This window comes from Plectropomus leopardus, chromosome 17, assembly GCF_026936395.1.
Source record: "Plectropomus leopardus strain MGB_pleo_1.0 chromosome 17, ASM2693639v1, whole genome shotgun sequence".
NCBI lineage: Eukaryota > Metazoa > Chordata > Actinopteri > Perciformes > Serranidae > Plectropomus > Plectropomus leopardus.
Window position 1 is genome coordinate 7,259,422 of NC_142192.1, and position 25,574 is coordinate 7,284,995.

The 25,574-nt window shown below is 40.9% G+C and overlaps 1 protein-coding gene across 3 annotated transcripts in view; it reads right to left on the reverse strand.

The window, feature by feature from the left end:
- hivep3a (HIVEP zinc finger 3a) overlaps positions 1–25,574 on the reverse strand; it is a 49,726-nt gene that overhangs the window by 18,803 nt on the left and 5,349 nt on the right. The window contains exon 2 of one of the 3 annotated variants that reach the window (XM_088090324.1): positions 5,635–5,671. The exons of 1 other annotated variant lie outside the window; for it this stretch is intronic. The gene's annotated coding sequence lies outside the window, so the exon portion shown is untranslated. Of the gene's footprint in view, positions 1–5,634; positions 6,303–25,574 lie in introns of those variants that run through there. One more of the 3 variants, XM_042507138.2, reaches the window with a different exon arrangement.

The following is a 25,574-nucleotide window of genomic DNA, read 5'->3' on the forward strand; positions in this document are numbered from 1 at the left end:
TCCTTAGTTAACTAAAGACTGTTCATTTACACCTCTCATGGTGTAAATGAAGCTAGCGGGCATTTTTTTTTCTCTTCAACCCTTCTCACCAAACAGATCCTGTTTTGCCCCTCTCTCTGGCTGTCAGCCTCAACGATTCTCTCTAGGTGAACTGTTGCAAGGCTCTGCTAGAAAACACACATCTGGGTGTGATATTTTCAGTGCCACAGGCAGACAGATCTTTGTAAGGGCAAGCTGATATATTTTTAGTAAGAACTGGAAACTAAAATCCTTCTATCACAACAATCCTTTAAAAATAAGAACCATTTAAAAGTTTTGTATGCAACATTCAGAGCATTAATAAAGCAGCAAACCACTATTTGCTATATAAAGATATAGTGAAGTAATGGTGTACTGAGCAGGTAATGAAGGCAAGCTACACCAGTGTGTGCTGTAGTCTGAGCTTCTCTGTGGTTTGTTCTGGTTCAACTATGAATGTCAGTGCATGTGTGTATCAAACAAGCTAGCTTATCACTGCTTATCACTCAGCAGTTACTGCTGATATTTGGACGGCATAATTGTGAAAAGCAAAGCACTCACCCTAAGGTTCCCTTCTGGATTAACACCATTAGCTTTGTCAGCGCTGTTGACATTGTTTAGCCATGTTTATGGAGCTAGCACCATTAGCTGCTAGCTGCCAGCTTTGCCATCTCCATGTTAAGAACCATGTCCAGACAAAGAGCCCCTTTAAAAGGAAACTCCACTGATTTCACAAGTGTGTCTACAGGTGTTTGAGAGTACTACCTGCATTAGGGATGTCAACAGTTGACCACTAATCTATTAACCCACAAGGCTATTTTCGACTGGCCTCACATGTTGGTCTGAAGGTTAATTTTACTATTGTTCCATTAACTGCACTGCGCACCAACTAGGTCTGGTGGGAGCTAGCTAGTGGCGCCGCTCATTTGGCAATTAATGCTACTAATGCATTGCTGTGGACATATTTTACCCACCCTCTGTCTTCAGTCTTCCCCTAGGTCACCCCAGCTCTTTAAGCACAGTTAGCAGCGTCAGCATGGCTAATGGTGTCAACAATGATAAAGTGATTTGTGGCTCAAAATGAAGTTGCTTACTCACCGGGGCTATATTGGTAAAGACTGGGAGGTGGCTAATAGTTTATGCAGCAATGGTGTCTCACCACCAGGACACCATTACCACCAGTAATCGCTGAATGAGCGACACTGTTAGCTAGCTTTAATCTGACCCAGGTGATGCACAGTACAGAGCAGCCAAGGCTAACATTAGCTAGCCAGTGGAGACTGTAGGGTAGACAGTGGGCAATATGTTTCAGCATTGGTAACATAGCTAGCTGTCTGTCAGCAAAGCCAATAAACATAAAACATACAGCAAAACATTTACATCACAAAAAAATAAAGATTTCACCACCTCTACATGGTTAGTGGTTGAAACTTGGCGCTAAAGCTTGTTGACCCAATTGAGTGGCAGACTAAAAGGATAGGCCACTTCCTTGATGTTTTTTTTTCTTAAAAATTTGCCTTTTAGTTACCAGTTAATGGGTGTCAGGCTATCAGAATAAAAAAATAACCAAAACTGACATCTCTAATCTGCAAATGAAAAAGTTAGGACTTTTGTGGTTCTAAAAGGTGTTGCGCAAAATATATTAACTTGCCTCAAGTAATGTCACTTGAGTCAATGTCAGTTAGTGCTAAAGACTAAAAGTTTGAGCATGTAAAAAATCTGGGAGTGTGGAGTTAGAAAAAAGGAAGCTTACCAGACCTTTGTAGCCTCTCTTCATTTCTGCTCGAGCCTAGAGGCTCAAAGCTTAATAAGATTAGCTGCAACTACCATAACAAACCTGAATCGCTAACCAAAGTGTCAGTAGTTAAGCTGCATTGTAAATAACGAAGGCGTTAGGTTTAGGCAAACACACAGAATGCATAGAATTAAATCGCAACATCTAAGTGTGCAATGCCCAATGGGCGAAGAGCTCTTTTTACCACTGTGGGACATCCTTTCCATAAAAAACGCAAAACCAATAGGCCTTTTCTCAGCAGACATTCAGACATGGGTTATACAGTTCATGGCTTTGTTCCATTATGTGTTCCAGCAAGCGATACCAGTTAATCAGTGTGAGCAATGCCAGGTTCATGGAGCTGGCACTACTTAATGTAATGCAGCCATCATTAATGCTACTAATCATGGCTGGGCTTTTCCTGCAAAGATCTGCCATGAACAATAGCCCATAACAGCCTATAGTGCGTATAGTGAAGAAAAAAGTTGGTTTCATAAAGCATTACACAGTGATATGACCTATATGTACAGTATTAAGCTATATTGTTTTAGTGCACATCCTAAAATTCTGCACAGACCGCACAATATAGAAGACAGTTTCTGATGTATTTACAGTGTGGGCATGCAGTTACAGTTACAATCTGCAGAGTGAGCTCAAATCTGCAGGTACTGAAGTAAATCACTTCAAGTTGAGTTAAAAAAAAAACCTCATAAATTTGTGAAATGCTGCATCCATTCATACAACCACACAGAAAGAGAATATTGCATAAATGGCTTTTTAAAAATCTTGTCAATTTCCTCCTCTCACACTAATGGGCACCCAGCGGTGGTTCCTATGGTAACGGCCCTAAACCATGTGGTAGCAGATGGAAGGAGAGCTGGAGGGCTAAATTTATCTTCCAGCATCCTCACCGACTACAGAGAGAGGGAGAGCGCAAAGCAGGCGAAGGTGCCTCCCTCCTCGAAGCTACGGTCTTTTTGGAGAAAAAAAAATCAATACTTTGGGAGTCTTGCATTCGTACTACACTGATACTCCTCCGTTCGGAGAAACCAGAAAGGGAAATGGATACATGGGGGGTGACAAAGAATATTGGACCAATATCTAATACTATATAGATATTCTATACTACTAATATATAGATACTCTATATCCAATACCAATATCTAATATATAATATGAAAATCAAGCTACATTGTCTAAACAATTCAACCGAATAAACCATTTTGAACCCTTGTTTTTTGGCTTGACAAGGCAACATCCTCCCTGGAAACAGACTCATTCTTTTTGCTTTAACTTGTCATTACGAAGTTAATGTTGACTGCATTATGTAATGGCTGTAGAATGATGTCATCATCTATCTTTAGATTGGTGTCCTATCAGCTTTGCTTTTAGTTTGCAGTTCTGACTGCCACCACGTAGCATCATACAAGAAAATGATGGCTCAATTTATGGCACAAAGAATGTGCTTCAACCATTGAGGAGAGAGCTTTTGTTTTCCTTGGTAACTATCCCCTGTCTCTTTGCAGTTATTATCCCAAGTAGTGGAAATGGTGGATGGTAGAATAATCAAGGTAATTGTGGAAATTGTGTTAGTTTCCAGGTTCTGTGGAAAACATAAAGTGATCCGGATGTTTTTGCAACAGCTACTACTTTGAAATGCTAGAGGGGAAGAGTTGAAAAGCTTTTTGAAGGCCAATATGGTCGTTAATATTTCAGAATTCTAGCTATATTGAACAATTAGAGCCTACATTTAAACAACAATAAAACACTTCAAACTAAATACGTTGAAAATAAGCTAGTACAAAGGCAGAAGGGTTCTACTGAACAGAATAATAATATAATATATATAAATAATCGGAGGTTTAGAGGCAGAGGCAAAGGCAAAGGAGAGCAAGCACATAGTGCAGTGAGAGTCACTGTAAATCACCACATCTGCTATCCACCATGTGGCTCACCATGATGAAGTGAAGCATATCTGCGGTCTGATCTATGAGGAAACTCTCAGTGTCTTGAGGTCTTTCTGGAGAACATGACCAGTTAAGCCGTCACCTAACCATAATGAACAGACTGTCAAAAAGGCAGTGACTGCCATAGAAGTGGCGAATGCTCTGTAATAGGCTTGGGTGGTATCACGGTATTACAGTACACCAAGGTACATTTTTTCAGTACTATCATAAATACAGGCACTCCTCTTTATATCAAAATAATAGTATGTAGTGCACAGCATGCACCACAAGAACTCAGTCTCCGGTCTAGAACAGGCAGCTGAACTGAAAGAGACCGTGACACCCAGTGGTGGAAGGATACATTACAGGACTGTAAACAGCCTGCAAACAGCAATGGCAGAGAGAGACAGGGGGAAATAATGGCATGTTCCTTTTACATCTAACTTGGTGAATTAAAGATTTATTTCTTCCCAACTGGAATTGGTGAGTGTTCAAACTGTGGACTTACTGACTAGATTACGAGCAAGAGCAACCAAGACGGTTTGTGTGACTTTTTTCTGTTTCACTCCAGGTTGATTTAAGTGTGTTTTATGATGAGTTAATGAGGCAAGTAAGCCCCATCAGTCTGACTGAGATGTAGTTGAATTCAAAAGATGTACAGTTGTATTTCTCTGTTTAATAATTGAAATAGATATGAGATTATTCTTGTCTTAACATTTTGTGGTGTCACACAATATTAGCCTATCTAATTTGCAAATAATGTATGTATTCATTTATTTATTTATTTGGCATATTTCTCACAGGAAACTGTAGCCATTGATATTTTTATATGCTGAACAACTCCACGTTTCTGTCAAAAAAAAAACAGCATAAGCCAGCTAATGTACACACTGGTTTGGGCTTCTGCAGAACAACATGACAGACAGAAGTGGAAGGACTTGCTCCATATCTAGATTCTAAGGTAACAAAAACACAGCAATTCTTATTTTCAGGTTATTTAAAACCAGTGAAAAGCGTTATGAATATTATATACCATTTCTGTCAATGGATTCCTCTTAATGTAACACACTGGACCTTTATTAGGCAAGATCTAAAAATAGGTCCTAGCTAAAACAATCACATTCAAAGCATCCTGATACCGAGGCAAAAATTAGGAATTTTATTGACAATTTCATGATGAAACACAACAAAAGCTGCATGCTAATTTGAACTTGTTCCACCGTCATCCCAAATCTTCATCTTCCAGACTCATCTGAACTAAGCAACAAATGCCCTCATCTGTTGTGGTTTCCAGCACAATGTCAACTGAGCGTTACCAATGCCATTGAGTCAGAAGGTGCAGCTTCATCAGCAGCCTGATAGCGGCGCTCTCCAGGGACGGAGGAGAGCCCTTAGGGATTCAGTGCATACACAGCCATTCCTCTGTATGTGTGTGTACATGTGTGCGTACGTGCACCTCGGGAGTGCTCCCCAGTCCACGGGGGGACATGCCAAGCATAGGAGGTTGGATGCACAACACAGGGAGCTCATTCACTCTCAGTCTGAGCTGTGAGCTTTAATACATGCACAGCCCACGGACCACTCACTATATGCACTCTCCCTCTCCTTCATTCACACACAGACACACACACAGACACACACACACAAACACCCTCACTGCAGAAGCTGCACTGTCTGCATATGTTTAAAACGGCAAAAATATTCAGCTCATCTCAAACATCTCTGTTAGCACAAAACGATTCTTGCTTTTTCTCCTCCTCTGACTGGCTCATTGATGTATCAGCCTTTTGCAATAACAAAGAATGGAGAAAATCCCCGAGTCCTCACGTCATGTCACACACACACATCAAAATCACTGCAGATGACAGAAAGCATATCAATGGCTTTTTTTTTTACCTGGTAGCAGGTGGTGTTGTCCTCCGACTGTGAATGACTGGAAACGAGGAGAGCGGAGTAAGCCAGAGGGAGGTGAAGGGAAGGAGAGAGAGAGAAAGGATGAATGAGAGTGACGGTGAAGAGAGAGGGGTAATCGAGTCTCCGCTCTACGTGCACTGGGCTGACAAACAGGTAGCTGAGTATATTATGCGTATGAATGAGGAGGAGGGGACACTTTCTCCCTGTCTATCTCCACCTCTTTCATACACCCCCCCTTTAGTGTCTCTCTTTCAGGTCAAAGTGAAGTAGCAGCTCCTTATTTGGAAGTTGACGTAAGCTTGTGTTTCTTTTGGCAGCGGTCTCGAGCTGCACAGCTGGCAGAGCGGTGAGAGGTAGAGGGGCAGGGTGAGTGGTTGGTGTTTTAATTTGACCGGGAAAAGGGGGTGGAGGGGGTTACTTCATATTTTTAAAACACAGTTTCCCCATTCAGGTCTCACTTTCCAGCATAGGTGGATAGCTATTGCCGCTGCATGTTGAGAAAACCGTGGAAAATTTGAAAACATATAAGGACCTGAATGGAAAAAAAAACGGCACAGGGATCCAGTTTTTAAGAGCAGCTCTGGAGAATGTCCACACACCACAGCACGGCGTTCATGCTCCTGCCAGGGGTCCGGCTGAAACGAGTCCAGGCAGCTCTGACATCACTCCCTGCTCTTTTATGCCACGGGTCCCCCCCCCCCCACTCTGCTAACTGACTCCTTTTAGCAGGCTGAAAGCTTGCAGACATGTGGAGCATTGAGGGAATACCAGCCGGTGGGATGAAGGCGGGCGGTCAGCCGCTCATCTGGAAAAGGGGAAGCTGAGAGGGGAATGGAAGAGAGCCCAGGGGTGTCCGTCCTGCATCAGGCAACAGAGAGTCCTTGTGAGAAGGACTCCAAATTCGAAAATGGTCTTTGAAGACTAGCTCGGACATTTCTGGATTAAGGCTGCTGACAGCCAGTTTGATTTTATTAGGGATTTGAAACAACACTTTGCACTTTTTTTTCAAACACACCCAATACTAAAAGTGCTTCCATTCACGTTTTACATACAACAATCTGGAAAATCTGGCAACTGACTGTTGAAAAAGGGCTTGTTTATGTACTGAAGTGCTGATGAGGGAAAGTGGAAACAGGTGAGCAGGTGGGCGGGGACGGTAAAGTGATTGGAATGGCGGTGAAGGGGTTACTGCAGGGCAGGAGGGAGTGGCTGAATGTCAGTTAAGTGACTGGGACAGCCAGAAAAGTTTAAAGGCATGTGGTGGTCAGATAGAGGCTGAATCCAAGTGTCCACCCTCCAGACTTGTTGACAAAATCGTTGTGGATTACAGTTGTACGCACTGTCATGTGAGAGGGCTTCAACCGCAAGTCCTTGATAAACACACCTAAAGTGTTTTCCACTTGCTGCCATGGAAACATTTGAGTGACAAATGAAGCTCTAGCAAAAGTTCTGTCAGAAAGACTATACCAAAGATACTCTATAACCTCATTACAAGCTGCGCCAATGATACGAAATTGTATTCACTTCCATTCTCCTAAGTGGGTGTGGTCATGTAATATGTGTAGTGTACGTTTTGTGGATGGATGAATGAATTCAAAACAATACTCTATATACAGTACAAATTTAATGTTTGTTCCTTATTTGACCTTGCGTTTTTATCTGCTGATTTCTGATATCAACAGAGTGTAATATCATGTCAACTATATATATATATATATATATATATATATATATATATATATATATATGTGTGTATATATATATATATACATATATATATATACACACACACACATATATATATATATATATATATATATATATATATATATATATATATATATGTATATATTGCAAAAACAAAGGCATGTCTCAAACAAAGTTCATTTTCTCCTGATTTTTCAGTCTGAAAAAATTTCATTTCAGTGTCAGTATGTTTAGAAGTGTTGGGGCTTGTGACAAAAGGACCCAATATTTATTTCAGTAAGGGAACAGTCATGATCTGTATACATGATCACTTTTCTCAATGGAATGAATAGTATGGGGACTCCTGCTAGTTCCCTAAAGGGGCAATTCAGTGGCGAAACCCATGTGACACAGATATAGGGAAAGAATCTAAAGTGGAGCATCATGGTTCATCCACTTACCCTGACTATACATTTGCATGTTTAGGTCTGTAATGTAATTCTCATGTCATTAGCATTCAATCCTCGCACTCGTGCTCACTCATAATTTCCTGCTAGGAAATCAGCTGTTCTGTCAGCTGATCGGTTCACCAATAGCACAGCGACACACCTTCTCTGTTAGCCTATCATCTTACTGCTTGTTGTTTTAAATATGGTTCTCTTCATGCTGCAGTTTGTGCACACCCTCCACCTCCTCATCACCGCCTAGTCTTTACAGATTCATCAACTTTATCCACCATCAGTATCAGAGTCATCAGCCTGCACCACCGCCAGTGTCTGCACTCCAAAGGGGATTCATCCTGCTGCTGCTCAGATGCCCCTTGATTACGAAATTTCATCAAAGATTTTCTGTCGAATCTTATCACACATACCGCCTCTAATGCAACCCAACCAAACAGGTAGGTTGTAGGTTAAAAACGACAATGGCGACTCCTTGAAAAGGTTGGCATAGATGCTGCAACAGCAGTGGCTACATCAGAACTGAAGAGTATTTCTTCATCTAAAGATAAACAAAGAAAAACACTGCAAGCTTTTCTCTATGGAAATGACATTTACGCTTTTTGGTGATGGCGACAGTGATTGACAGATGGGCCTTCAAATCACCTTTCAAGTACTTTTTTAGGTGCCTGCCCTTTTCCAAACAGTTTCCAAAGACGGAAGTCTCGGATGGTTAAGAGTTAGCAGCTTATCCTCACAAATTAGAACCTGGAAACCAGACAATATTTCTATTTTTTTTCTTGAAACAATTGTAGAGCAGTTGACATTTCTGTGGCATTAATTCATATACATTACAAACTCAGCTCTGGGTGGCCAAAATATGGATTAGTGTACAATAGTTTGCCGCCCAAAAAAACATGACTATTCAAGATTATGGAATTATTTGGTTTTTGGCAACACCTGGCAACTCTATTTCCCACCGTGGGTGGTAAAATCCTCCTACATTGGATTTTCACTGTCTGTTCTTACATTTGATGCAAGAACAAAAATAAACATGGTTAAGAGCTGGGAGTAGGAAGAAAAACCCTTCACATCGGAGGCAGGGTTAGGGATTGAAACTGTCTCTGAATTTGAACTGGTTCTTCAAAAGGTATTTTACTGCTGGAAAGATTCATAAAAGCAGGTTGTCTATGCAAATTCTTTAAAAGTTGGTGCTACGTGACCAGAGAAAATGGAGAAAAAGGACTGCTGCATTTGCATTTGCTCAAGAGGTAGAAAACCCACAACTAATACAGGAGAAAATATGCCCTCCACTTTCTGTTCACAAACTCTCACATACAGCCAAACAGTGCACTCATATATGTCTGAAAACATCTGAGGCAAAAAAATACAGTAGGAGTATCTTGTTTTATATTTGATCAGTGCTGCTTTTATGTAGCTTTTGATTTGAGTTTGGTCCAGGCCCTAAAGAAAGCAGTTAAGGCTTGCTTCCATTTGTTCCCAGAGGCCACTCACAGGAAGTGGCGAAAAAAAATCCCCTGCAGCCCAAAAATCATTTTTTCCCATCGATGATGTCTATAAAGCTGTTGAGCGGCAACCTCGAGCAAGGTCAATTATGACTCTTTTACGCATTTTTGAGCCATGGTAGTTTTCTATTTGTAAAACTCTCCTGGAGTCGAGAAAAGTGGTCTATAAATTAGAAATATCATTACAATGTAGAGTCTATGAGGCGAACGGGAACTCGCCCCTCTCAACCTCAACTAACTACTGCACATATTCAGTGGGCGGCCGCATACCGCAGAAGTAAACATGGAAGCTAGACAACTTTTTTTGCCAAATGTGCCAGGTGAGCAGCACCATTGGAATAAATAGGCACCATCTTGGCATCCAGTATCTAGGTATTATTACACATCTATGATTTAGTCTGAGTTTGAGAGAGAGAGGCGGATCTTTTTTGATCCGCTTCTATGCTCTGTGGCCATGGTGGCGGGCATACAAAAATGAGGAAATATAATCTGTATTTTGAGCATCAGCCACAGAGCCAGTGAAAATCCACTAGATGGCACACTTGGTGATTTTTCGCTGGCAAATGAGGAAAGAAATCAGGGTGTTGGCAAATAGGTGGGAAGTGTATCACAATTTATTAACACACATAAAACCCACACTGATTTGATACAAAGCTGGTTGAAAATCAGCAAAGTATTCCTTTAATATATTAAACATTTTGTACTAGAACCCTGAAAATTGCTGTTCAATTTTGGACTAAATGCACATCTGTCTGTGTATGTCAGCACATCAACACTATATTAATGTTTGTGAATGTTATTTTAAGTTATTTTTTTCACAAATAACATCCTTAACACCTTGCCATTTATGATAGATTACTGTTTATAGAGGCTCAAATCTGCTGAAAATAAAGATGGCTTTTGCTTTCAACATATTTTGGTTTGTTGTCATATTATTTGAGTATGACATGAAGACTAATATTGGCACAGTAAATCGGTCTTACTCCACTTGTCAGCCTTTCTGGAGGTGACAGAGCTGCCAGTGTTGAGCTCTTTCACAGGGGAGGTTTGCCCGGTGCAGCTGGGGCTTGTCTGGATGGCCTTGTCACAGTGTGAACATCATGCTACCAAACACATTTCCTCAAAAGGGAATATCTCTTTTTGTTAGGAATGTAGGGCGGTGAAGGGATGGAAACAAAAAGATAAGGCCTCACAATAATGTCTACTCTTTCTACTGAACAAACACAGTGAATTCATTTCGTACCCCAAGCTACACAATACATTAACATTTAGGAGTGGCTGAATAAAAATGATGGGCTATTTTTAAAGATGCAGATGGAGAGGGTAGGTCCGCCTAATTTCAGTTTAGCACCATTTTATTTGCAGAATTGCATTTATTCTGCTTCTAAAGCCAGAATAAACCTGTGGTGAAGAAGAAAAGGGTCTTTCAAGGGGAAAAAGCACACAATAATGCTTTGCTCAAATTGAAAAGCTTTTGTGTACTAACATGACAAAGGCATGTTTTTATGTAAAAAATAAAAAAAAATCACCATTTATGGATGGTCACACTTAAAACAGGTTAAGCACTTAACCACAATGCTTTGAAGTAAAGCCTTGTGTTTTCATTTTGCATCGTCCATCTCATCAATCACATAATCTCTAACAGTGATCTACTTTAGAGCAGACTTCAGCAGGACGAGGCCGGGACAGATAACCTTCAGCCGAACAGAGTGCAGGATTCAAGTAAAAGCCTGGAGGCAAATCAGACTGTTAATGCCTCTGGCTGGATGAGGAAACACTGAATACATGCTCATATACCACCTGTTCTACAACTGATACATGGCTGAGATATGCTGAAAAAAAGGAATCAAGACCATCACTTGGTGGTGTGCTGGCTTAACATGGCTGTCCCCGGCTTGTGTGTCTGGGAAAATTACTGCAGGGACATCACCTGTTTATGCCACTTAGGGACTACAAACTTAAAACAGAAAGCATTCGTTAAAAAACTGGGAAAGAATTGGGGAAGAATTTCAAAAATGGGTATATGTACTTGGGTAAGGTATTGAACTGAATACTTTAAAGCAGTGGTTCCCAACTGGGTCATTGCAGTCCAGAAGTGGGTTTTGGGTCCATTCTGAATGGACCCAGGAGACTCGCAAACAAGTTTGTTAAAAGAAACAAACAAACAAAAAAAACACTTTATTTTAAAGTATAGTAAATTTCTGACACAGAGCTTTTCTTTTGAAATGCCGTTTCCTGCTGTTCAGCAACTGTTTTATTGCCCTGCTTTGCCTTTGCAGTGTTTTTATTTCACTGATCTTGACACAATAGTTTGCACTTATTTTGGTTGCAGTGCTAGATTTAGGTAATTGCACTTTAGTCTTGTAATGTTTTATTTCACTGTGTTATAAGCCCATGTGCTGTATACATTTTTTTTTTTTAATAAAATTGAATATCTAGTAATTTTCATGTGAACTAATGACTAAGGATAAAATCTGGACCAGCTGGGAACCACTAAGGGTACTGACCAGATTACCTCAGTACTACAGAGTACCGATTCACGTTAAATCAATTGGTGCCCTATGCCGGTACCTGAGAGCGCATCTGGTTCAGACCTGTGCATGATGACTACGTCACTGAGCTGCTGGGGCGCTGCCTGCCAGCCCTATCTATCCACATTCAGCTTGCCTTTGACAGTGGCCATTAACAGGATTTTTCATTTAATTTCATTGTAAAAGCTGGCATTCCACAAAATTATGGAGCCGTGCAAGTCACTGCATTTTCCACAACACGGACCTGCAAATATTTCACTATAACATCCTTGCGTTAACTTGCTTACAGTATCAAGATATATTGTATTGTAAATCCTGCATCGTGATATGTACTGTATCGGCAGATTCTTGTCAGTGCCCTAGTATTAGGCTTTACACGATCACGATTTTTGGGCCGATCGCCGATCACCGATCAGTGAGTTTAAATAAACCGATAACCGATCACCGATCCGATCACGTTCGGAGTTTAAAGTTTGAGTCAATCCACTGGGCCGTTAAACTCAGTAGTGACATTGGGCTGACGTCCGAGGACCAAATGTCTGTAGTGAAACTGATAGAAGGATTGCCTTCCATCAGAAGGCTCTCTACACGTGAATGGACATCCCGGTGTAGCTCACTCAGACCTGTCTCACTGCAATACGTGTGCCCTGGGAGGCGGTAGCGTGGATCAAAGTAAGTTAGCAGCCGTTGAAGTGCAGGGTTCTCCACAATATTAAACGGCAGGTCAGACAGCACAATAAACTCCATCAGCCTCCTTGTGCCACCCCTTGCCTTCTCACTGTCCCGACTATACGGACGAGCAGCACTGTCCAAAGCTGTTTGCTTTAGCATCCGTTTCGGAGTTTGCTTTTCTTTTTCTTTCTCCGCGCTGTGTTTCTTGAACTCGACATGCTCCTCCGGATGTATCTTTTCCAAGTGCCTGATTAAATTTGTCGTGTTGAAAGTTTTTGCCGATGTTCCCCCGCGAGGTACTGTAGCGTTGCATATATTGCAGATAGCTTGTGCTATGTCTGTTTCTCTCACTTTGAAAACCTTCCACACCTCCGACATCTTTGTTTGTGTCGCAAACAAAGATGTTGCTGTCGTGAAGATTCAAAGAAACTTTATTGTCCGTCACATAGCGACAGTACTCAAAACAGGAAGAGGCACGAAGACGAAAATGAAGTTTTTTTAATCATGAATCATTAGCTCTCAGATACAAACAAATAAACATGTCGATGCTGTGAAACTAGTTTGGAGTAAATGAGACTGATTAAAAAAATTTCAACACGACCATGACGTCATTGATCGGATCGGTGATTTATGACATGACGCCCGATCCCGATCATTTCAAAAAATGCCAAATATCGGCCGATCCGATATAGCCGATATGATCTGTGTAAAGCCTACCTAGTAGTATTGTAGGTGTCTCTGTCGCAAAGACAACTGAATCACTTTCCATTTTCCTCAGAGCCTCGAATCTACCAACAACACAGGACACACTGCATTTTGTTCTCTACAGTTACTTTGTTCTGTTTTGTTTTCCCTTCCATCTGCCATTTCCGCTAATTGGGATAGTAACTGCAAAGAACTAACACTGATAATCTTTTGGTACAATATCTACCAGGGAAGACAGAAACTCTATCCGTCTCTTGGTTTGGTTCATGATAGTAAGTTTAAAACATAGTTATTTATACTTAAATTTGAGTAAAACACCAGAATTAAATAATTTCTTGGACGTCCGAATGATGTCTCACAGGCCTGCTGTAGATAGGGCCAACTCTCCATCGAAAACATGTCCCAAGCAACTTTTTTTTTGTTTTAGAAAGTCAAATTAAAGTTAAAATAAAAAAATAATAAATAAAAATAGCTCCCTGAGGTTTTACAAAGTAAAAGTCCCCCCCATGCTGACACTTCATTTGCACTTTTTCAATTAATGAATGTCATTAGCGATCATTAAAATAAAATGTATCAGCCCCAATAATCGCTCAGGCCGATAAGCTGTTGACCCCTTGATTTTTCCATTGGATTTTGGATTACTGCAGAAAATAAACTCTGTGGCAAACAAACTTGTATAATATTTAACTGTTTTGTTCAGCAAGATAATCTTTTCAAGTCTTTAAAGCTTAAATAAAATCACCAGAAGCAAAGAGCTAATGTTAGGCTATAAACGAACTACATCACAGTCACGTGACTTTAACATCACCACCACAACAAGGCTGAAAGATGTCTTAAGCTTGATGTCCTTCTGTACTTTTATTTGGCCACTCAGTTAGCTACCGCCACAACAGTTGTAACTTGAACCGGGAATCCATTATGCTATCTCATTTCCAGGTTTTAGGACTTATTCCTGGAGCACTTTATATCTGATTTGACCTAAAAGGCCAAAACTGGCAAACACATAGCTGTACTGGTCTGACCTTGGTTGGTTTGCAGTGGAGGGTCAGCAGCAGCATCCATGCTTAGGACAGTGCTGGCTCCATCCTGCAGTGTCACAGAGGGAGTTTCTGGGCACTGAGCCACCTGTCAGAGGAGAGAAAACACAGGCAGTGTCCTCCTCAGCTTCCCAGCTGTCCAGGCTTCACGTATGGCCCTTAAACGCCACAGAGACAGCCAAATCTGTCACCGCCGCTGGCTCCTACAGTACAGGGTGGTCTTTACCAACTCAGCCTGTAGTGTCTAATGACCTCTGAAATGCATTATCACTGTCTGCTGAAAATGTGGGATTGCATGTCTGATGTAGAATACATCTGTGGGAGTGCACACCGTAGGTTCAGAGTCTAGAAAGCAAAAATGAAGAGGGCCTTTTTCATGTACAGTATGTGTTCCTGACTATAAAAATAACAGTGTGTCTGGATCTGGAGGGTTGATGTGTAGCTTTTTGAGCATGTGTGCACATTTGTGTGGAAACCGAGCCAATAATTCCCAACAAATAACCAGAACCACAGGTCCCCTTGCCTCCCTCCAGACACCTAACCACAGACAGACCAGAGACTCCCCCCTCCAACATACAAGCAGAGCGGAATAGATGCCCCTCTCAACCTCAAGCTGCCCCGATAGCCACAGAAAACAGCAGTGTGACCAACACATGGCAGGCTGTGCTGCCGCAATTTAAAGAGTCCACAGAGAGAAATAGCCACCTGAGCTCTAAAAAGTATCTGAAAAAAAAAAAACAAAAAAAAAAACGCGGCTTGCTGGACGACCTTACTTCCCAACAGTAGACCATGTTGACAGATGTTGTGCAGAGCTCAGCTGTGGTGGGGCGGTGCTGGTTCAAACCCGACTACCAAATGTTCCAATAACATACTAATTCCATGTATGTACAAATGTACCTTTATGAACCAAAGAAGCCTCTGTGTGTGTGTGTGTGTGTGTGTGTGTGTGTGTGTGTGTGTGTATAAGGCACAATAATTAAGATTTTTACTGTGCACCACAGCAGTGTGCCCATAATACACCGACCAGCCCACTGCCTTTACAATGCACTCCCAATTCTACACACCATGCTTTAAAGCACATTTTCATTGGTCAATAACTTCATTAGGCTTTTATTTTCTTGCTTTTTGTCTTTTCACAGCCATGATTTTCAGTCCTCACTAGAGGAAAACTTAAACACTTGAATGTACAACATTGTGACAATAGGCAGGTTTCCATTAACCCTCAAATTACACAATCTGACATTATGGATATAACATGCGCCTAATGGAAACACGTCAATTTTGAAAAAACTCCCATATTTCGAAAAAAAGTTTTTACGCTCGCATTAAGTGGTATTTCAGGTGATTCTAAAAAGCTATAATAAGCCTAACTGTGATGGAAACACTTTCTTCTTCGCTTTAAGAGGTCACACAATATTATGGCTATGCACTTGTCGATTGGAACTGGCTCCCCCCGGCATGATGCAACAGGCACTACAAGAGGTGTTACTGCATCACCTAACTTCAAAAGTTTCGCAGATCATCCCACAGTTTTGAGTCCACAATTCCTCTGTGAAATCGTGACTATCACCTCTCATTAATCCCTCATTCATAGCCGCTTCAACGAATAAGGGGCTTACCTTTCCATTATCACTCGCACAACACACCTACATCGCCTTCAAATGGAAATAATGACAACTAGTGAGGTGGCTGCAACAGAAATGACCCTGCTAATGTTTTGAACACCCATCGCCATGCTTTTTTAGAACGTTATCAGAAGAAGTCGCATAACATCACTCAATGGGAACGCAGTAATCTCGCAATTGTGTTTTATTGATATTTTGAAAATATCGTTTAAGTTTTGCATAAATCTGTTATGGAAACCTGCCTGATGACTTGTAGCAGCACTTAAGGATACCACTGTTCCTGTTCAAGAAATAGTCTGGTGCATATTTCTGTCCACACAAAAGACTTTATTTCTCTCAAATTTTGGCTGCAACTTTGTTTATGATTTGTGTTAGTGAACAAGATAATCCATCCTCCTGACAGGTGCGGCATATCAAAATGTTGACAGCATCATTACTACAGAGATTTGCCTTGGGTTAGTCACAATAAAAGGTAACTCTAAAATGTGCAGTTCTATCAAACAACACAACGCTAGTTTTAAAGGAGTGTACTATCAGCCTGCTGACTGCAGGAAATGTCCAACAGAGCTGTTGCCCATGAGCTTTCATGGGTTCATTTCACTACCATAAGTCTCAGATGTCGATTCTATGAATTTGGAAGTATATCAAACCGCCCTCACAACCACAGACCACATGTAATCACAACAGCTCAGGACCTCCACATCCAGCAAGATCATCACAGACCAGCCAACGGCACAGCTGATGCAACAGATGGTTTGCAAAACCGAAGAATTTCTGCACAAACCATCAGAAACCATCTCAGGGAAGCCCCTCTGCGGCTCGTCATCCTCACCAGGGTCTTCACATGACGGCAGTTTGTCGTCGTAACCATCTTGAGTGGGCAAGTGTTCCCTTTACTGTTACATCCCGGTTTACACTGTATTGAGTTTGTGGGGTTGGTATGGTATGGACTAGCATAAGCTATGTACAATAAATGCAGGTACATTTTATTGATGGCAGTTTCCTGGAAGCCGAAAATATCCCAGTTGTTGCGCAACCTGCATATTGACCAGACTTATCACCCTTTGAGCATATTTGAGATGCTCTAAATCGTCATCAGCGTGTTCAATTCCTGCTAATATCCAGCGACTGGGTAGGGGTGAGGGGTCAAGATTCCACAGGCCACAATCAACAACCTGATCGACTCTATGTGAAGGAGATGCGTCGCATTGCACGAGGCGACAAAATGGTGGTCACACCAAATACTGACTGATTCTTTGGGCTTTCTGTGACCAGAAAATGATTTTCTGTACCACATTGTAAAATCCTAATTAATGTTTTTTGGGGGGTTTTTTTCAAAGTAAAACCTCAAATTTAGAGTGGCCGTTTATGGTAAACCCGTAAATGGTGTTCAAAATTTTGTTCATTGTATAAAGCACATTTAATATCCTAATCACCTTATTTAAGATTTCCTTTGAGGGCTGAGCTGCAGCTTGTCCTATCAGTCTGTAAAATATAATCTATATTTTATATGTCATTTTAATGATTTATAAAAAATCATTTATCCCAAGCGCAATTAAATTATTAAATTCTTATGATATGAAATGGAATGAAACTTTAATGTTGAATATTGCACCGTGTGTCAGTTTATGAAATATTATGATGTTTACATTTTTAACTTCTTTTTCTTTCTTTTTTTTTAAATAATGTTCTCTATTAATGAACAATGTTAATGGTGGTGATGTTAATGATGGTGAGCGCACTCTTAATCTCTTTGTTTTTAAATGTTGTTTTGTTCACAGTTCAGGTCATTGTGTTTTTGTGAAGCCAAAGACAATTTTCCAGATTTTAGACAAATAAAGATCTAATCTAATCTAATTTAATCTAAAACAGTGACAGCCAAAGTGGAAACTGAGAGCTGTCAGCACAATCAGTTAACAAAAGCTCATATACATTACAATGTGAACGACAGTGCCTTATAATTCTAAAATTTTGTTTGGTTTTATTTTCGACTAACTGCTCACTTGCACAGGAACTTTTTGTAGTCTTAATTGCTTATTCATGTGTCAGTTATTTCACTATGTTTGAACTCTATTAGATCATCTGAGTGCTGGTGACACATCAGCAATACTGCCACTGCCTCATAGTTTGTAAACAAAGCAAAGTCTGACAACTGCCAGCTAAATGTCTGCCAGTGAAACTGTGACCTGTTGTCTGAAGTGACTCAGAGTTCTGACAACAATGTGCATTTCATTTTTTATTGATGCTTTTAAGAACAGTCGTTTTAATGTATGCATTTCACTTTAACCCACATGCCATAGCATCAGTAATAAACACTGATAAATGCTCTATTATCCTTGTCAACGTTTGCAGGAGGCCCATGTGCGACTGACAGATGTGCAGCATGGACCACCAAAGCGCTGAGCAATCTCTTTACAGTTTCAGTCAATCATGCTGCGCATACTGATCTGCACGGGTGGTCCACCACCAAAGCCCTATTTTGAGCCAGGAAAAACCCTGCTTACAGGCCGCGGGAAGCTGTGCCAGACACTGGCTGATGTTCCTGCAGTTTCTTGGTCAGCATCGCAGGCTGATAAAAGTCGATACCTCATGGCCTTAAATTATACGGCACAGGGGAGGATTTGAATAATAAACCACATACTGTACCTGGGACTTCCAAATAGGAGCACGGATTACAATAATCATTGTGATTATTGTGATTATTGCTATCACAGCCAGAGTATCTAAATTCTTTTCAGCTCTTTAATGGGATGGTTCAGATTTTTTGAAGTAGGGTTGTATGAGTTACTTATCCAAAGTCAGTATATTACATACAGTAGACATATCAGTTGGTACAGCCCCAGTTTGGAGAAGCAGACTGGAGTCTGATATGGAAGCTAAGCAATGTATTGGTGTAGATTGGGGTCATAAACAAAATGTATTTTAGTCACCTTAAAGTCCAACTTTAATAAAAATCAATATCAGTTTAAGTGTACACCATATTCTAGGAATGCTCCTTGAAAGTCTGTTAGCACCATTAGCTTATGAAGTGAATGCCACTGAATGTCCTGCGAAGCCTGTTCAAACTTTTAAATTTTATAAGGAAAAAAAACAAACTGTTGAGTATTCATATTGAACAGCCAAATCTGATTTGAGCGTAATTCTCAGTCGGGTACAGCCCTACTATATTGAGAGTGCTTTCACAGCTTTACCTTAATGTCCGACAGTAATTTCCAGTGGAAAAATAAAGCTGTACCCTATACAGCCCCCTTAAAAATTCTGAACCATCCCTTTAAATGTCATAAAACCTAATGTATATCCCAAAGCTAAACCAAGTCTAAACACTGTATGAATAAAAATTGTGTTATATTGACAGACAGACATACACTCACTGACAACAGGTCTATTTACAAAGAAATGGGGAACACATATATTTAGAGCAGCAGCCAAATCAGGGACAAGGAAACAGGCACAAAGAATCATAGAATGGGAGGCATTGTGCGAGCAAAGAAAAAACAAGTTGAAAATATTTGGAGGAAATGCTAAATATAGGACAAATGACCAGCCACTTGCTATATTTGTCCCCACATCTAAGTTAGGCGAGTGTTTGTGGTTTCAGGGAGTGAGCGTGGGTTTCAGTAAGGCTGCTGACTGAAACTGTGACACTTGTTTGCATACACTCATCACCATCATGATGACAAAGGCTTATTGCTAAAGGCTACACCTGCAGCCAGCATCACATAAGACTGCATGAATCAATATCTCAGGACTTGAACAAGTTATTCCTGGAGACAGAAAGCAAACACGATTCAAGCTAACTGGTCGCATGAGGACTTGCACCTGCCTACATACATTTTTTGAAATAAAAAAAATAAGAAGTCTGAGATTTTTGCACCTACATGTGCTTCATTCAAAAGCAAAGACATCAGCTCTGCAGCAGGAAACTGACTCTCTCTCCAAGTATATGGGCTATTTCTCTAGTTTCTGACTGTCAAAGAAAAACTACTTAGATGTCAAGTTGACCGCCTTAATGGCAAACATTTTGATTGTTAATCCACTTCTAAATAAAATAAATCAATATTCGTTTATAGGGAAGACAGGAGCAATAATCAAGCCATGAGAGTGCATCGGTGCATGAAAAGAGCCAGGCAAAAAAGTGAAATCAGGAAGCTAATGGAAACCAGTGAATAGCTGATAACAACCACATGCAAAGTCTTCGCAGGAGCTTGAACGCGTTCAGCGGGCAGTAACTCTGCATGATGTGATATAACTAAGATGGATCAATACTAACACTGTTGAGCCTGATGCATCTGGCTGGGCTGAGCGCTAGGTTAAGCAGGATACAGAGCACAAAACAGTACATCCCAACCTGCTTTTATTTCAAGCAACACAAAGAGCATGCCAACTTTTGTGGAAAACACAGCTCGGATAAAATCAGTCCTGATACAATGAGCTTTCTTTTTTTTTTTCCTTGAGCTGGGCTGTAAATGCAAACCAATCTGCTTGGATCTCAAGGTGATGTAATGCAGGCAGAGAGCGGCCATATGTTCTCTTATTTCACCAACAGTGAATCAACACACAGGGGTGAGGCAGTCTGCCAAAGAGGCTGCTTGTCCAAGAATCTATATCTTCCACACAGACAGACAGGGAGAAGCTAGTGTTACTGCAGGCAGCCGTAATATTTTGACATACACTCACGATGCAAAGCAATAATTGGGACGTGGCTGCCAATGACACTGAGGTCTACCTGTAGGTACCAGCTGAGTCAGCAGCAGCTCTGCGTGAAGCCAGGCTATCTACCAGTGCTGCAGTCTCTATCACGGTAGGATCATGGACAAAAGACCTAATATGGGACAAATCCAGGAAAATAGACACAACTGCTGTTACATAATAAAACAAGCCTGTGGTCCACTTCCACATAGTCCTCTCTGCCCGGAGAAAACACGACCTTGATCAACGATGACAATGTCAACAGGAGTAAGCAGAGGAGGGGACACGCAATGTGGTGTGGACGTCACTGTGATGCATTTTGGTAAGTTTCCCTGCACTCTAACAGAGAGCACTCTATAGAGACAATGCTGCATGTGTCCGCGCTACATTAAAGATGCTATAATCAATATTTTTATAGAAACATTGAATCACATGACTGTGTGTTAGTACCCACAGAGAATTATCACACAACCCTATCATTCCCCAAAAGAGTTTTTAGCGTCTCTTTCACAGACTGTATGATTTTTCTGTGGTTTTATTTAAATTTATGCAGTTATAACTTAAAAAATTGTCAAACAATGTGCATGGGGTAAATGCAACACTGACACGAGGTATCCTGAGAGGCAAGAGAATGGAATGTATTTTATCCCGTTCCCTAAACCTCACATAAACAGAGCAAAGTGTATTCTTTGGATTAATCTGTGTGGCAGGGAAGATAAACAAACAAAGATGTCGACATTTGTTCTAAGGTGACATAGTGTTAGCAAAATTTGCTGCATGGAATGCAGCCATTTTTAATGCTGATAGTTAAACCTGCAAAATGTCTGTTGTGAAATTATTAGTAGTTAGTACTGACAACCGTCATTTGGAACGGATATGCATTTACAACAAAAATGAAAAAAAAAATCTTTCTGACAATATTCAGAATTTGGAATATAGCAAACTCCAACACAAATCATTATTCAAATGCCCTTAGCAATTGTTTAACCAAAACCTTCAATGTCATAACATTCTCAGCAACTTGTTTAATAAGGTCAAGTGAAAATTTAAAGTAAAAATGAAAAAATAAAAATAGCTCCTTGAGGTTTTATGACTTAAAAGTTCCTCCTATACTGACACTTTTCTTTGCACTTTTTAATTAATAAATTATATTCCCGATCATTAAACTAAAATACAGATACAGATAATTGGCAAAATGCCAAATATCATCCCCAATAAACAACCCTGCTGATAATCTGTTGACCCCTAATAAGAAGAATGTGTAGGGCAAATAATAAAGCCCTCAAGCAAATTTGTGTTCAATCTGATTTTGTAATAACTTTATAATGACTATGAAATACAATTACAGTGCATACACTGTGTTAATGACATGTTTCAGGAGAGCAATGGTGGTGTTGGACATGAATGTAGGTACATATTGTGGCTTATGTGTGCCTGCATTCACTAGGTGATTTGTGAATGAGAACTGCAGCTGACAGGCCTTCTGCCTAACAGGCTGCTCTCTCTACGGGGGTCACAGAAACCAGAGGCCCTTCCACCTCACAGAGCAACCCAAGCTGGGTCCATACGCTCGCCTCCAGGGTCACTGACGGCATCCAACCCCTTCCAGCAGAGGGCTGCAGCTCAGCCAACGGCCTAACAACTCGCAGCGAGTGCACACATGCTCTGATTCCCATGCACCTCCACACACTCACACACACACACACACACACACACACACACACACTGCATGTAAACACGACACTTAACACCCGAGCATACGGTGTCCACAAAGCACACGTGCAAGCTTTTCCGCCAGCACGTTTCCCCGCGCACAAGCACATGGGCAAGCAAATGCGTAGGCGAGGATGTAAACACACACACAAACACACACATGCGAGCGTGTCCTTTCATTAACAAGGATGAGAGTCAATTTCCGCTCCCGTCGTCTTAGGCCGGTTGCCGGCGGGGAGGAAATCTGTTCGCTTACGGCAGTTTTGACATTTGGGCTTGTGTCTCTGCTGCTGGGGGAAGTCCTAAAGATTGATGACCAGAGTCACCCGAGGGTCCCCTGCTGCATGACTAGCTGGAGTGTTGTCACCCCTTATCTGCGTGTGGATGTATGTGTGTGCGCACTATCGCATCCTAACTCGCATGTGAGTGCCGGTTACACGACACATCTTAAATCATGAACACAAGGTTCTGCGCAAGGAATCTATGATTTATCACCGCTATAGTCGCTTGTTAAAAAAAAAAATAGTATTTTCCAGGTTTGAGGGCGAGAGCATGGAGTTTGATGATATATTACATTGGGAGGAGATTTGTTCCAATAAGAGCAATGCAAGTTCAGCATTATGTTCAAAAACCACTGTAGGGAATGGTGACTGATCATTTTCAACTTCCTATTTAAACTGTAGTAGATGGCAAGAAATAATGTTGTGACGTTTTGAACTGGCTTCTAAAGACTGGAAGGACGCTTGGACACATCAGATTTATTTTGTTCACTAATATGAACACTATATATTTTATATGGTAACTAAAACTGTGTTTGAACCTTTATTTATTTATATTATTTATTTGGTAGTAATTGAGCATGTGTGTCCATAAAGAAGAACTTCAACTGATTAATCTATTAAGAAAAAAAATAATAATTTAATAACCAATTATTTTTAATAAACTAAACTGCCGACAAAAGTTTTGCAATCGTAGCTATTTTTAGATTTTCTCTATTATAATAATAATAAACTCAATTCATCTGGATTTATCTATTTATGTGCTGCTTACAGTAAATTGTATAAAAATACTGTTTGCCTGGGTGTTATTGATGGAGATTGTGTGGCTCATTCAAACTAATGAACGTATGCTTCCTTATCCTGATGACTGACTTTGGCATACACGATTCACTTCCTTCTCTGAGTTCGGGACTGGAAAGGATCTGACAGATGAAGGTGAGCACGAGCCTAGAAGTATGCGGCGAGACCCTTCAAAAAAAAGTATGATTTTTCATTCTGCATTGAAACTCAAGTGACATATGTACACAAGTAACATAAACATTTGAATGAAGGACAACCAGCTAGTAATAATAAGGAAACCCATATTTCTTATGCATTTTCTGTCATCAGTACATTCACTTTGTCCTCAGAGGGTTCAGGCCTCTTTTAGATAAGTGCCCTACTAAAAACGGAAAAGTCTTTCTTTTGCATTTCAAAAAAAAAAAACTGTGTTCATATGATCACATTGTGAATCCTCATGTACACAAATCTGCAAAAACAACCAAAAACACTGCAGTATGCATGCCAGACCAGTAGCTGAAGGTGTAACTTTGTAATGACACACCATAGAAGAACACCACGCACAGGCTTGCACATAAAGGTGTTCTTCTACAGAGCGTAGAGTATACACGAACAAGAGGACAATCGGAGAACGCACGCTCAAGAACTGACACAGTTAATGAACTCAGTTAAGTCAGCAGCACAAACAGCTCAGTCTGCCATTGTTATTATTGTTGTCATCCTTCTCACACGTGGCTATTCGTTTGAAACGTAATGCGATAAGTGCGGCCGTGACATCACTGTTCTCACATGATCCCAACATTGCCAGTTTAAATGGCGTCAGAGGAGGTGGCGTTTCAAAAAATTACACCTGGTTCAAAAGTTTGCGTTTTCAGGCCCCCACAATGCCATTGTCATGTGAACAAAAGGCCAAACCATGACAAAAGTTTGCGTTTAATGCAAGAGCCGTTAATGTGTAAACGGCCCCTCAGCCTAGCAGTCATGAGGGATGTTGTCACATTTTCTACTGGGTAAAACCACTCTCCCACCTGGACGACTATTCACTGTATAATCCAATAAGGTTCAGATTGTATCTCTGCTTGGCCTGTCCCCCCTTAACTAAATGCCTGCAGGGTGATACAGAAAACATCAGTGAAGCTCTAGAGATACAAGCACCCTCACATTTCACCTGCTACCAAGGACACTGTAATGACTGACATTTGAGGGATGAGGCGCCTGCTGGTGACTCCATAAGAACGAGCTGCATGAATATCAATGTTGTCCTCTCCGGCTCTGCTGCCCTTGGCTGAACAGAGGGACCTTTGACCGGGCCGTAGCAAAAACCCAGAGTGTATGCCATTTCATCATGCAACGGCACGCCATGAGACTTCAGGACATGCACTGAGACTCCGCACGCCGCATAAATGTTTACCATACCACCACTGTATGTGTTATGAGCCGGGCAGGGTTAACTCCGATACTGGTTGCCCTTTGAGCCAGGCTCCTCATGTCCAGTGTCAGAAAACCACACGCACCATTCTGGCTCCAGTGGAAAACGCAGTGAAAGCCATTTGGGCTTGGGGCCTATCAGTGCCACAAGAAGGCCATTATGCTCCCACTTCAGCCCCCATGAAACATCACGATTTATAGAGGCAGCTCTAACCTACAGGGATCTATAACAAACAAACAGAAACATCCATAATGCTGGTGATGATGGTTTTGGTTATGCTTGATTCACTGGAAGACACATCAAGAGCTCGGTAAGCTGTTCTAGATCAAAGTACTGGCAAAACGTATTACAGCAGGCACCAACAATTTTCTTTACCAAATATGTGCTGTGACAATTTTATCACTTATTTATATAAAAAAATACTGATTCAACATGTATCTAGTGCATGAGATTTAGTCACTGGGAAATGGGAGAACAATGTAGGATATTATGCGTTTTACTGCTTTTGATTGTGTCCAATAAATGGATGCAAAACTGGTAGTTCTTTCAAGCAGCAGTGGTCAACATGGCTCTTTCAGAGACAAATCTGCACTGACCGCAGAAACTCAAACTTCATCAACATACAATCTCAGTGAAAAAGCACTTGGTCCACAGGTTATCATCAGGAAATAAAACCGCTAATACAATTACTGATTAACAGGAAAGATGGACACAAAAGTGAATCAAAAGTTGCATGGCACCATTTTGAAGGTGGACTCCAGTATTGAACTACTATACAGTTGAGGTACTCAAAAGTAGGGTCAGGATCCAAAAC